The following is a 16,383-nucleotide window of genomic DNA, read 5'->3' as shown; positions in this document are numbered from 1 at the left end:
TCGGGAAGTGACAAGATAGGAGCGATGGTTAGCTTCGTTTTCAAGATTTGAAATGCGGATTCTTGTTCGGTTGCCCAAACGAATTTTCTTCCCTTATGAGTTAACGCGGTTAGAGGACGAGCGACCAAAGAGAAATCTTTGATGAATCTACGATAGTATCCGGCGAGACCCAAGAATTGACGAATGTGAGTAGGAGTAGTAGGAGTCTCCCATCTACTAATGGCTTCGATTTTTGATGGATCGACTTTAATACCTTGGTCACTTACCACGTGACCAAGGAATTGAACTTCCTTCAACCAAAATTCACACTTGGAGAACTTGGCATAGAGTCGTTCTTGTCTTAAAAGTTCAAGCACAAGTCGGAGGTGTTCCTCGTGTTCTTCTTCGCTTTTAGAATAAACCAAAATATCATCGATGAACACGATAACGAATTTGTCAAGATACGGTTTGCAACACGCGGTTCATAAGATCCATGAACACCGCCGGTGCGTTAGTGAGACCAAATGGCATGACAAGGAATTCATAACTACCATAACGAGTTCGGAAAGTGGTTTTGGAGACATCTTCCCCCTTAACCCTTAATTGATGATAACCCGAGCGGAGATCGATTTTTGAATATACACAAGACCCTTGTAGTTGATCAAAGAGGTCATCGATGCGAGAAAGAGGATATCGGTTTTTAACCGTCAATTTGTTTAGTTCACGATAATCAATGCATATTCGTAGAGATCCGTCTTTCTTTTTAACAAATAAAATCGGAGCACCCCAAGGTGAATGGCTAGGTTGGATAAAACCACGATCAAGTAGTTCTTGGATTTGACTTTGCAATTCTTGCATTTCGGATGGAGCGAGTCTATATGGTGCACGTGCTACGGGTGCGGCTCCCGGAATAAGATCGATTTGGAATTCTACCGGTCGATGAGGTGGAAGACCCGGCAATTCGTCGGGAAATACATCGGAAAAGTCACTAACAATTGGCACATCATCGATATGCTTCTCATCGGACTCGACTTTCTTAACGTGGGCAAGGATCGCAAAACAACCCTTACGGAGTAGTTTTCTAACTTTAATGCATGAAACGAGATTGAGTCTGGTGTAACTCTTGTCGCTATAGACGATCAAAGGTTCGCCGTCCTCGATATGAATCCGGATTGCGTTAAGATCACAAAGGATGTGAGATTTCGTTTTGGCTAGCCAATTCATACCGATTATTACATCGAAGCTTCCTAGTTCCATGGGTATCAAGTCAATTTCAAACTCATTACCCAAAATGTTTAACGTACACCCCCGGTAATATGTGTCGGCACTCAATAGTTTCCCGTTGGCCACTTCAATGGTATAAGTGGTATCTAGTGGAAGTGGTGGAGTGCTAAAAGAATGAGTCAAAGTCTTGGATACAAAACTCTTATCGGCACCCGAATCGAATAAACAAGTAACATAAGTGTTGTTGACGAGAAACGTACCCGTGACTAATTCATTGTCATCTCGGGCTTCCTCGGTGTTGATGTTGAAAGCTCGGCCGCGTGTGTTGGGGTTGGCTTTCTTCTTCGACATGCATTTCTAAAATGACCCATTTGGCCACATTCATAACAAGTACCTGATTTTGGTGCATTGGGCACCTTTTGAGCGACGGGGGCGGCACTTCTACAATCGTTGGCCACATGACCACCCCTTTGGCACCGGTGGCAAAATAGATTGCTACATTCACCATAGTGGTGTTTGTGGCATTTGTTGCAAAAGGGTTTATTTCCGCCATAACTTTTCTTAGCGTCGGAGGTGAAAGGCTTTTTGGTGAAATTGTTGTTGTAGTTGTTGCTTGATTGGGGGCTTCCCATTTTCTTTTGTTGCCGCCCATTTTATCCTCGGTCTTAGGTTCCGGAACTACGAATTCGTCAACCATTTCGATCAATTGGCGGGCCATGTTAAAGGCTTGTTGTAGGTTAGCGGGTTTGGATGACATCACTCCTTGTTTGATGCTCTTTGGAAGACCATCCATATAGAGTTTAACCCTTTGAGATTCGGGGTTCACGAGGTTGGGACACATCAAGGATAGCTCGGCGAATCGTTGATTGTAGGCCTTGAGATCGTTTCTGGTCGCCTTTAAAGTTCTTAGCTCTTGTTCGAGCTTTCGGGTTTCTTCACGAGGGAAAAATTTGACGATCAACCTTTCCCTTAAATCGGCCCAAGAGAGGGCGTGAGCTTCATCAGTACCTACCGATTGTACATACGTGTTCCACCACGTGAGGGCGATACCGGCAAAGGTGTGGGTGGAATATTTGACTTTATCTTGATCCCGACAACCGCTTATGCTAAAAACGGCTTCCGTTTGTTCGAACCATCGAGTAAGTACAATCGGTCCCCCGGTCCCATCAAAAGTATGAGGTTTGCACCCCATGAAAGCTTTATAGGAGCACCCTTCTCTTGAGTTACCGGCCCCTTGATTGTTGTTGTTGTGGTTGTTGTTATTGTTGTTGTTGGAGGAGTGACCGGCCATGGCCGCATCCACGGCGGTGGCTATCATTTGTTGTAGAGCTTGTTCAGGAGTCTCATGGCGTGACACAAGACGAGGAGGCATTGTTCCTTCAAAACACAAGAATACCGTTGATTAGTATTTTTAATAATACTAACCATGATATGGAGTAACGATAGAGAGAAATTTTCCTTGGCTCGCCTTAAATTCTTTATGCCATAATGTCAGAACGTTCATATGAGTCACCGTAATATAATCCCGGAAATTATATTACCCTAATTCATATGTGCATTCGACACTATTTCATATAGTCAAGGTGGTGCGCCAATTAAATCAAGTAACGTGAGATTAAGATTGAATAAGAATCAGATATGATAGAAGAGTTCGAGTATAATGCACAAATAGTCAAGTAATTCCAACTTCAGTCTATATGCCGGTTGTAGTCTAGATCCACTAATGTACCCTACGACTCGGGGTTGACACCAATGAACTCTAAATCCCCACAACCAATGCTCTGATACCATCTGTAGCGACCCGACCAAATCATGTTTGATGGCGCCGACTACTTAGGTCCCGTTACGTGGTCATAAGTCTTTAACATGACGTTTGACCAAAATATGTCGCATTCATTTCATAAGTAAAAGGATGTTTCAAGTTTACAAAAGTAGTTCAAAGACTAGTTACATTACAATGTTTAACATACGAATGAAACCTATGCGACACAATTTAAAAGTTGTCAAAAGACGCTCCAACTATGCATGTATACTCGACATCCAAGCAAGTATCAAAAAGAGTGCGGAAGCATGTATCAAGTAGCGTTCAAGGACCAGAGAAAACATATAGAAAACTGTCAACGAAAACGTTGGTGAAATCATAGGTGTTTTAGTAAACGTTGCATTTGAACCACAAGATTTAATATAATATGATTATCAAAATCATTTGCATTTCAAAGTTGTTATTTGTTTCGCGGGCACCCAATTATCAAACTTAACTGTTTTGCACCCTTTGCGTAGTGTTAGAACATACACTAGACCCGAAAATATATTTCATCCGCTAACGGTAGCGAACCGTCCGAATGAGGCTCGTCAAGCCCATGTGATCACATAATATAAGTTCTCGTTTACACCCTGCAAGTGTAACTAATGATAATTGAATTGAGGATTTTTGTTCAAACCCGTACGTGGAATTTTCGTTTTCGTACTTGTGTTCAAAGTGTAAAAGTATGATACGTATATGTTTCTCATCCCATAGTTTAAAGCATAAAAGTTGTTGAAAGATGGGACTATGATCTCACCTTGTGTATACGAGTAATAAGTACTTCACAAAGTAACGTGTGCAAAGGACAATGCTAGTCTTGACCTAAACAAATAAGTTGTATCAATAACGGTAAACACGATAGGTCAAAGATGTTCAATTAGTCCTATGGCTCGTTACGACTCGATTATGTAGCATGTGAATCAAATTGTCAAGTTTCATGCAAGATACTAGTATAGAAACAAGTTAGAAAGATTGCACAATCATTTGGTTAAGTTTGAAAAAAGTCAAACTTTGGTCGGGTCAAAGTCAACACGTTCGGGTCGGGTCCCGAACTATTTTTCTGGGTTAGTTATTCATATATAAGCATGTTAGAACAAATTTCATGTGAATCGGAGGTCCATAGTATGCCACACATTTTTCGTATATTGGACAAGGTGGTCAGAAGCTGGACACGCCTTATGTCGCGCCGCGACAAAGGCTGGCCGCGCCGCGGCATTACACGCGAGCTGGTACCTGGCCAGTTTCAGTTTTCTAAGTCTCAACCCAAAACCTTTTTATGCATAAAACACAAACCGCAAACACTTAGAACTCGCATCTTATATCGTTGGAAAGCTCTTTTGACAAGGAAAACAACTAAGCACATTTCAACAACCAAAAACATCATTTGTAACAATCGACTTTCCAAAATAAATGATCAATTAATGTTCACCATAAATGCTCCAAATTTTACAAGTGCACATTTATGATTCGGGCATTTAATGCATACATAAAACACGCCGTTTTGTAGATAATCAAGCATACAATACAACTAACTACCTACTAACAATAATTCATGGCATTCAATGCATCAAATATTCATTTCAAGCTTATCAAACCCTAACCCAAATTCACCAAAATCACTAATCAAGTTTATGAAGTTTTCTAAAACAACCTACACATCAAATTGAAGCTAGTGACGTTAGGAACACATTTAATACATGCATTTATAACATTTAACAACATTTAAGCAACCAAATCATCAATCAAACACACCAAACTTTCAAGTTCATGCTAGTTATCAAAAATAACAAGATCGAACATATAAATCATATATTCATGTTAGACTTGAGAACCATCCCAAGGTAGCCCAAGTGGTTGGGGCCCTGAGATCCTTGCAAGAGGTCTCAGGTTCAATTCTTGGGGTGGCCAGGGAAGGGTTGGAAACAGCCAGGGAGTATTCCTGATGGGCTGCGTACACTAGAGTATGGGGTCGGATTACTCGCCCTTCCCGGGTAACCCGAATAGGGAAAACCTTACAACTTCATGTTAGACTTGAGCCATAGACACTAATTAACAATTTATAAGTTAAAAACATCAAGAACACAAAATCTAGTGATTTTAGAAAGTTACCCAAATGTAATGAAATCGGTATGGAATCGAAGAGGAAGTTGCAAGGATTCCAAATATGAAATTTGTTTTGATTGAAGCTTTCTTGAACGAATTTAGATGATGATTCTTGGAGATGGAGTTTTAGAGATAGTTTGAAAGTGTTAAAAGAAAAGAGAAAAGAAATTGATAAAGTGAATGGAGGAGATGGAGTGTTGACCTTTGACCTAGTCAAAGGTTTGGAACTTTGGCAAGTTTGGTCCCTCTAGTTTCATTCGGGTGCGGGAATTACCTAAACGAGATATTTTTTTAAAACGCGTATTAACGAGGGATGTCATAAACATATAACGGAATTTAAATCATTAAACGGAAAAGTAAACTGGAAAAGGCGGGATGTTACATGTACTTTACAAGGATTAGTCTTTTCAATAACCATGTCTGGACTCCATTTACATACCAATAGTGGCGTACCATTAACCATCTAAGGGCTACTCTCAATAACTTTGTTCATACCATCCTCATTATTGAACTTGAAGTAGCACACTTGTTTGTCATCCATAATAACCTCTCTCAACTCAAACTTTCCCCACATTCCTCTAAGGTTATACTGCAATGCATTATAAGGCATAGAATACCCTATCATGTAGCCACAAACAGTTGAATTCCACTTCAAACAACCTTTATTGACTAATTCCTCACCAGATATAACGAATTCATTTCCATCTTTATCCACCTTAGGTGGAATATAGCTCAAAGTTTTCTCAACATTCAATTTCTGATTATCGACGATCTTAGCATAAGACAATTTATTTCCTGAAATCTCACTTTTATCTGCAGTTTGCAAATTATTCATGACAGGACTACTTACAGACGTAAGATTGACATCTTTATTATTAATAGCCTTGCCTTGAACTTCAGCATCCTTAATCATATCTGTTGCAATTTCAGCAGAAAGATGAATACTCCCCTTATTTATACTCTGCACATCACCAGCTATATTATCATCATGAATCTCCTCTTCCGAACTAGTAAAATCATGCACAACATCAGCGTCATTGCCATTGTTACTATCCTTCGCCAGCGTTTGATTCCTATTCTTATTAACAAAAGTCGGAATTGAATTATCGAATTTACTAGGAACTTTGATTTTCCTCTTCGATGTACGTTTATTAGTAGTCATGGCTAAATTCGATCAAACTTCACAACAGTAAGGGAAATTAAGCAACGGAATACGTGAACGAAGCTAATATACGGATTGAATTTGGAAGAAATTGATGAAAAATGGGTGAAATCGAAGAAATTAGGGCAAACTTGGCATAACCGCCACTCCCGCTAAAATCGCTATTACAAGAGAGAAATTAGGGTTAAACATACGAATTTGATCCTGTTATACATGATAGTAGTGTTATATAGTGAGTATAATGTTATAATAATTAATTTTATAGGAACCAGATATTTACATTGCATTATTGCATATCATATTAAAATCTATAATTTATTATTTATATTTATATTTATATTTATTTATATTTATAATAAACTGAGTTAAAAATGTGTGTAAAACATGGTGGTCAACGTATGATATGAAATTGAAATCACGGTATGACTTATTCTTCTTCGTATCGTTTTGGTTAGTTTTAGTTGATTACGACCTCTACAAGTCTCAATTTCTATTCAAAAGTCAAATACCCATATTATACCCCTTCTAGTTCAAGTTGATTTGAAATATCTATTACTCGTATTTGGTTTTGTGTTTGATCATTTTTATAGGTGCTCATTCTCCGTTTGACTCATTATAACAAGATTCTATAATCTATAATATATACATTAAATTATAGATGTACATTATACATAAATGATTTTAATATTATATGGTTCTATTAATCTAGCATTTATTTCTATTATTAACTCTATTATTATTATTATTATTATTATTATTATTATTATTATTATTATTATTATTATTATTATTATTATTAAATGTCGATAATTCTTGTATCAACCGTCTTTATCTCTTGCAAATTACACCGATTCGTCTATGATTTATTTGGTGGTGCACGGCGATCGTCCGTATAGTTTTTAGAAAATTATACCAACCATCTTATCTTTTAAAAAAAGCACTAGTAGCCTCTGAATTACATAAAAGTTGAGTTGTTGGTCCTTGACTTTAAATGTGCGATAATCAAAAGGGATGATCAAGGCACAACTTAAGTACTTTATAAACCACTAACGTACAATTTTTATTTTTGTAATTTAGGGATTGTCAGTATAATTTTACAAAAGATAAGGACGATCGATAGGGACGGATCTTCGGGAGGGCATGGGACCCTGACCCTCCCAAAAACTCACGTTATATTAGGCATTAGTCATATTACATATTAACAAAGGCTAGTCATTCCATGAGTGGTTAAATCGATACTTAAGTACTTTATTACCGACTTAAGTTTGAGTCCCACATTTTTATATGTTTTTTTTTTTTTTTTTTTTTTTTTGTTATTATTGGGTGAGCCTACAACGATGTAATGTATCTCCCGTTAAAAATATAATGTTATATTTCACACTACAATAATTGGCCCCTCTAGAAAATGCTTTCAAGATTCGTCACTGGTCGATCGGTGTAACTTCAAAAAAATCACGGAAATTATTGGTATGATTTTCAAAAGACATAGACTATTAGACCACTCCCTCCAGTTCATTACCCGCTCAATAGCCGTTCATTACCCGTCATTACCCGTAACTAACCATAGGCACGAGCTAGTTACCCGCTTTAGTTACCCGCATCCACCATCAATTTAACGAAAGTTTTAAGTTTAGTTATAGGAATTGTGGGTCCAGTGGCTTTTTATTGTTGAGCTTGATGCTTTATTACTTGTACGTTGTATATTAAGAGGAGTATTGTTTTAGCCATTATAGGGAGTGTTTAATTATGAGTTAGTTATAAGATATTGGTGTTGATCTGGCGCTGATGTGGAAGGTTAAGAGGATAAATAATTTAGTTACGATAGGGAGTGGCCTTAGACCACTCCCTATAGTCAATTACCCGCTCATTACCCACCAGTTATCTGTCATTACCCGTAATGAACCATAGGCACGGATTAGTTATCCGCCTTAGTTACCTGCACTCACCATGGATTTAATGGAAGTATATATGCTAGTTATAGCAATTGTGAGTCCCAATGGCTTTTTATTGTTTGGACTTGATGCTTTATTGCTTGTACATTGTATATTAAGAGGAGCATTGTTTTAATCATTATAGAGAGTGTTTAGTTATGAGTTAGTTATAGAATATTGGTGTTGATGTGGCGCTGATGTGGAATGTTAAGAGGATGAATAGTTTAGTTACGATAGGGAGTGACCTTAGTGTTACATGTAATCCATCATTAATAATAATAATAATAATAATAATAATAATAATAATAATAATTATTATTATTATTATTATTATTATTATTATTATTATTATAATTATAATAATAATAATAATAATAATAATAATAATAATAATAATAATAATAATAATAATAATAATAATAATAATATTATTATTATTATTATTATTATTATTATTATTATTATTATTATTATTATTATTATTATTGTCTAATATTCTTTGTTATGTTGTACCAAATTGATTGTCTTAGGGTGTGTTTGGATGAAACTAGCTTGTAGCTGAAGCTGGAGCTTGTAGCTAGAGCTGGAAGCTGAATCTTATTTTTTTAAGTTAGAAGCTGGAGCTTATGTTTTATAAGTGTTTAGTAAAGTAGCTGGAGCTTATATATGTAAAATGACATGAATGTATCAAAAAATTAATTTTAAATAATGATTTAAGGGCTAGTAATGTAATTTTACCTTCATAAGCTCCCTGACTTATTTTCAAAGGGTGTGTTTGGCATGAAGCTTGTTGGAGCTTATGGGAGCTTATTGGAGCTTGAGCTTATAATTTTAATAAGCTTCAAGTCATAAGCTTTGTTTGGTAGACATAAAAAGTGGAGCTTATGAAAATCATAAGCTCTTAAAAAATAAGCTACTTCTAGTAGCTTATGAAAAAAAGTAAAGCTTATGAACTGAAAAATAAGCTCCAGCTAGTTTACCAAACACTTATAAAAAATAATAAGCTTCAGCTACCAACTTTAATCATAAGCTCCAGCTCCAGCTCCAGCTCTAGTCCATAAGCTCCAGCTCCAGCTAGTTTCATCCAAACACACCCAAAAGCTACTTCTAATAGCTTATTTTTCCAGAGCTTATTTTTTTCATAAGCTCTGGGATATTTATCTGCCAAACAAGGTTAGAAGCTGGAGCTTATGAAAATAATAAGCTTAAGCTCTCATAAGCTCCAAAAAGCTTGTGTACCAAACACACCCTTAGATCGTCATAATTCAATTATGGAGGTTTCATTTTCCAGACGTATCAAATAAGTTATAATAAATAGTTATAACTAGTTGTGGAGCCCTCGCTTCGCGCCGGGGGCTCCGTTTTGAATGCGAGTTAAAAAAAAAAGTCTTGATCTATTTTGTAAAAAAGAATTTTTTTCGACATCTAATATTGAAGGGTTGTTCTTTTTGTGAAAGTTGCTTCTTTTAGCGTTCGGGTTTTATTTTTTTTTTTAAAAAGTTAGTAAAGTAGGGGGTTCAATTTGTATTTTAATAAAAGTTAGAGGGTTAAGTTTGCGGAATTTGAAAAAATATACGTATAAAGTGGGGTTTCGATTTGTATTTTAATAAAAGTTAGGGGTTAAGTTTGTGAAAATTGGAAAAAGGAATAATACTATTCATAAGATTTTGTCTATTAGTTATATTTGTAATGTAATATACACTAACACTTATAGGAGTGTGAGAATAAAAAAATAATACTTACCAAATTGTAAAGAAAATAAAAATTTGAAACTCAAAACAAAAACTTGAAACGTAAAATATTGGTTACCAAAAATTTTAAAAAAAAAAACTTGAAAAACCTCACATCAACTAAAAAAAATATTTAAAAAGGCAAACGACGTCGTATCATTTCTCTTATAGTAAAATGGAGTAAAACACTACCAAATCTTCCTCGGGGAACAATAAAACTCCCTCACTTAGAATTTAGCTCCACACTCGAGTCACTAAGATGGTAACATCTTCCGGACGTTTACCAACAGACATGACCATTATCATCGCTGGTCATATGAACGCCAACTTTTCGAGAATCAACTTCAAACTCTTGAAGCCATCAAACACAATTATTCTAAACGTCATACTTACAATGACATCACACATTCGATGACGTGAGTCGCGCCTGTCACTCACAAGGTAGACTCTCAAAAAGTCTTACGTACGCCTCTAAGACTAGGCATACGCCACCGTGCCCCATCAATCCTACCTGTCAGTCGAGCCCATTCGAACTTCCACTTGATTAACATTTAATCTCTAGCAGACCTTTGTTCACTCTCATAGAAAAAGAGTGACCAATCCGATTCAACGAATTAGTCGCCCGTATTAACAGCACGTCATCATCAACCGCGACCTAACAGACAGTTAGGCCCATATTCGCCTCACCAATCATTCCAATCCACCAAGATCTTAAGAGAAACAAGATTCATCGTCTCGTGAGCTCATCAAACACACGCAACTCATCACCGCTCTAGAGTTGCAATAACAAATGAGAACAGAGTACATTCGTCCTACTTCACTTACCTGAAGTATGCGCCACAACTCTCTCTAACTTCGACTTTCGCAATTGTCGAATCATGATAGCCCGAAATTCTATATTGCCATCACCGTTTCACCCAAGGGTCTCCTGATGGCACCCTAAGTACATCGTGGCTACATCAACATCAGAGTCGCACACTACACTAACAAGTATAACGGGGCACCTGTCGCAGTTTCATACAGACTCCCACACCATCTACCGAGGTTTAGAAACTCAGTCCATAGGGTTCCATACATCCATTGTCACCCAATACGCAACTAAATGACCCGAAGTCATACCTACCCGACGAACCTTACAGTTCATCACTCCATTAATCTTCCTAGCAGACACACGCCACATACAAATTCGTATAAGTTAAGAAATATAGCCTAGCTAAACCCTTCACAACACCCTAAGGAATTGCTTGGATACACCAAGGCTTACACTCCTCTGCACACCAATACATCTATCAATATATGGGAAATTCCATAAGGAACTTACCCTAACTCCACAAACAAACTAACACGAACCATCATCATAAGGGTCTCACTCCCGCGAGTTTAACGACCCAAGCACACTCCAGTACATCATCGAAGACGACCTACAACTAGAGTCACTGCCGGATTCACTAACTTCGTTCTCCAACCGAGTACCAACACAAAATGCACTCAAGAGACCTATTACATCCCAGTACGGGATCCAAGTCTTCGCCACACACTCACGTCGATCCCCCAGTTACGGTAGATACTACACCTAAGTCAATCTCAATAGTACACCCACTACTTAGGGTGACCACGAGCGCATCAAACTCGTGATTCCGCATACTCAGCGTAACCAACCATATCCATCGTAACACTCTTCGACCAATAATAGACCCGATGTGACATAAGCACATCACCAAGACCACCACAACCTAAGAATCCATACATGATTCCTAAATTGCCCCGAATCTACCCAAACCAAGTCGCGTTCACCCACTCGGTACCCGACATGTCATGCTTGATGTTAAAATATACGATTGTGATAATGGTGATCAATCATTATTACAATTGCGTACCTTTCCATTTCCACATGGCCACGTAAAGTACCTTACCTGGACTAGCACGACATTCACACAATACGAAACACGCAAAAATGACTAGTACCCAAGTAATCAATGTCCCTCCAATGAACTTGATCATTCAAACCCGCTAAGTAACCGAATCTCGTCAATTGGATTCGTCCTTAGGACACTGCACATTAAATATTTTATAATAAAATAATATACACATGTATCACCACCGCATGCTATCCTATTACTTAAGGATTTATCATCGAAAGCAATCTCCTAGTCAGCCTACTTATTCTAGACGACTATCTATCTAAGGTACGAAAGCAAGTAGCAATTAATGCCCCACATAATCTCAAGTCCTAGTTAGTGTACCTACACTAAGGCACTAACTATTCTCGATCCGACCCGTATATCTACAAGTCACACATACAATTTCACACCATCAAGTCTAAGTCTAGGAACTTATCACAAAATCACCTAGATCCCTTAGACCATGCTCTGATACCAATTGAAAAGTCCCAAACCCGTTTATCGAAAAATGACACATTTTTTTTGCAAAGGGCATTGGTGCAGTGCTCTAACCATTGGGTGCAGCGCCCCACAACAAACTGGTGCGGCGCATTAGAAGCTAAGAGCGGCGCACCTTATTACTAAATTTTTAGTTTTCGAAATCAGTAGCCAAGTCCACCATATGGTGCAGCGCACCATATCACAGGTGCGGCGCACCAGAGCTGATACTTCAGATTTTTCCAGTTATAAAACCCCTTTTGACCCATTCCAAGTTACCCAAATAACATCAAATGTGTAATACAACACCACCTATTTTAATATTCATTTTACAACATTTTTGAGTCAACACAACTTGGGTATCACACGACCAATTACAAAGTAATAGTGACAAATCTGACCCTAGTACTCAAAACGTCGGGTTTTGACTCAATACCTCAACCCAATATCACGAGCATGATCCCGGGGATTTTACCAATCCCCCATCTAATTCCAAAGGCTACAAGCCATTCTGAAAATCTCAAACAAGCTCCTAGCATTTTAGTCAAACTACTAGAATTCTCCAATAAATCTAACGGGTACCTATATAAAGGTAAACAATGAGGGAGTAAGCAACATGTTTTGTGAGTGCACTAGTTATATGCATACATACATAACCTACTTACTTGCACATACTTACACAAATCCGCATACAACTATCATCACAAACGCATATAATCACAATATAATATGCTACACTACAAACACGCAAATATGGTTAACCATACACAATAGTACTAATCATCAAATGATATAACACTATTCAACACATGTACGTGGTCTACGAAAGTGCCTTCGGGATGGCACTACCACGTACATATACGAATGTGGACGACACAAAGTGAAACCATTCGGTAATGCTTACCACATTCCACCACACCGTGTGGCCGACGAAGAGTGAGCAATACTCGCCACACATCACAACCGCAAATGTGGCCGATGAAAAGTGAATCCTTACGGATAGCGCTTACCACTTTGCATCAAGTGGCAAATGAAGAGTGAATCCTTACGCCCGGACGTCACTCGCCACTTCACCCACAAGAAAGCAACTTATATACATACACATATAAATACTTGATGCGTTCGTGCGATATACATCTTTTACTCTCTAAATTTATATTTGATTCAAACACTACAATCAAGCACACTGATGTTATGCGAGGTGTATATGAAATAGTTATATTTTTATTGCGAAATACTATTACATACGATACAATTTTACACAAGTTATTTATTTATTTATAGAGTGGATATATCTAAACCTTGCTACAACACTATAGGCAGTGTATCTAATCGTAAAGTAGTGTAGTTTTTAGTAAGTCCGGTTCGTTCCGCAGGGAGCTAGCCAAGTTTAACGCTATATTTTTAAACTATATTTGTATAAATAAATATATATATATAAGTATTATTATTATTATTATTATTATTATTATTATTATTATAAAAAGGGGGGGTTTTACCGTTTAGTAACCGGTTTGTCGATTTTATGTCTTAAGTCACAATTAAAACCTAATATAAAATATTAATTATAAATACAACTTAATTTAAAGCGTAAAGTAAATGACGATAATAAAAGTGCGATAATTAAAATTTCAATAATTTAAAGTACGATAATTAAAAGTGCAATAAATAAAATGACAGTAAATAAATGTGCGATGAGATATAAATAAAGGAATTATGCTTATTTAAACTTCCGTAATCATGATGTTTGACGTGTTGATTTTAATTTATTACCATGAGTTAATTGTCCTTTCTCCTGGATTATTCGATATGTCCATATGGTTTTTGTCCATAACAGTCCATCAGTCGTAAATATAAAGTGCGAGTGTCCTCGTCAAATTATCCTTATACCCGAAGTCAAATATTCCAACTAATTGGGGACTTAAACTGTAATAAGGTTTTAATACATTGTTAATGATTACACCAGGTTATCGACTGCGTGCAATCTAAGGTTTTAATACTTTATTAACAATTACACCAAGTGTCCTTGCATGTAATCCACCCCTGTTTTAATGAGTCCATTGACCATTAATCCATTCCCGTGTCTGGTTAAATGAACGATTATTAGTATTTATAAATATCCCGCCCATCGTGTCCGATCGAGTGTATATGGTTATTTATAGAAACGTCAAATTGTAAATCTCTATATTAAATTAACGAACTATCATTCAATTAAACAAATATAAAGCCCATTAATAGCCCATAGTCTAATTTTCACAAATGTCGGTCTTTTGTCCAAACCCCAATTATGGTACAAAGCCCAATTACCCCGTCTTAATATTTAATCCAACATCACGATTACTTCGGCTTAAATAAGCAATAATAATAACTTAGCTACGAGACATTAATTTAAAAAGGTTGAACATAACTTACAATGAGTATTAATCGCGTAGTGTTACACGGACAGAGTTTCGACTTACAAACTTAAAACATTCGCCACTATAACCTTATTATTATTATTAACTTAAAATTAAAATTAAAATTATAAATATATATATTGAGAGAGTGAGATTGAAGTATGATATATGTGTATATAAACTCGTCCGAAATTTGCAATTTATAGAACCTGACCAGCTACAGTACTCCATGTGATCGCATGGAGTTTCTTCTTCATGGCCATGCGATCGCATGGCCGCCTAGGACAACTCATTTCACTTTGTTTTCTTGTTTGCCGACGGTTTATAAATAATATAATATAATATATATAATTTTATATAATTATATATATATTATATTATATTCATGTGCGTAGTTGACTTGTAATTTTTGGTCCGTTGCGTCGCGCGTTGATAGTTGGTTAATGTCTCGGTTCTGGATTTTCGAACGTCCTTGCGTACTATTTAATGTCTTGTACTTTACATTTCGCGGCTCGTACTCTTGTAATTTCTTGACGTTTCTCATCAATAAATTGAACCTCTTGGATTGTACTTTGTACTTTTTAGCATTTTGGTCATTTGCGTCTTCAATTCGTCGAATCTGTCTTTTGTCTTCACCTTTTATTATTTAAACGAATATCACTTGTAAATAGAACAATTGCAACTAAAAGCTTGTCTTTCTTGAGGGATAATGCTATGAAATATATGTTCGTTTTTAGCATTATCACACACACAACTAACGAGCACTTAGAACTCGATTATTATAGCACTTTAATGTAAGTATTCTTATCAAGTTCGTCCCAAGGGACATGGTGTAAGTCAGATATTTGGAACTATCAATTGTCCTAGGGTTTATTTGATTGGGGGGTCTCGATTGATATTAACTAACAACTAAAACTTGCACAATTAAACAAACCTAAATTTATCAATTAAACTATTAATGAGAAACAAGTAATGAAGTATTAAGACTTAAAACAAATTAACTAAGATGTGTTCACTTATCTAATCCTCTCTATGCTTGGCTTGCCCCATTTTGCCTATATTGATATCTCATTAGTTGTCGAACTATTAAATATTTAGCATCACTACTAAACCTCAAATCAAATGATACTCCACGAATTCACATAAGCTTTATATCTTAAGATCGAGTTAAGCATGATTTGGTCATTGAGATTGAGCTTAGGTTGAAATCACTTAAAACCTCCAACTATCGAAATCACTTAAGATAATCAGCATTACTATTTGACTAGAGGCCAATTGAAAACCAACCTAGATCAAGAACACAATCACTTGTAATTCCTAAGCTAGTTGTCTAGATCACCTAAGGTGTTGAAGCATATATTGATTCACTTCTCAAATCACTAATAGAGCTACACAACATATGTAATCAAAGTCAAGCCTAAAACAAACTCATAGCAATGGATCTTTAGCCAACTCAATAACACATGATCATCTAATTCATTCAAACAATAATAATCAATTGATTTGGGACAAACACTAGCATTAGAGATTCATAGATAAGCAAACACAAGATATTTAGTCAATCATAGCTAAAATTAAACTAATAATAAGCATAGAAGTGTAAATCATCATCATCTTCAAGTTATTACAAGTAATCAATGCAAAATATGAAAAGTAAAGTGAAGATTACAACCCAA

This window comes from Rutidosis leptorrhynchoides, chromosome 9, assembly GCF_046630445.1.
Source record: "Rutidosis leptorrhynchoides isolate AG116_Rl617_1_P2 chromosome 9, CSIRO_AGI_Rlap_v1, whole genome shotgun sequence".
Lineage (NCBI taxonomy): Eukaryota > Viridiplantae > Streptophyta > Magnoliopsida > Asterales > Asteraceae > Rutidosis > Rutidosis leptorrhynchoides.
The sequence above is the reverse complement of the archived record's forward strand: the minus strand, read 5'-3'. Positions refer to the sequence as shown.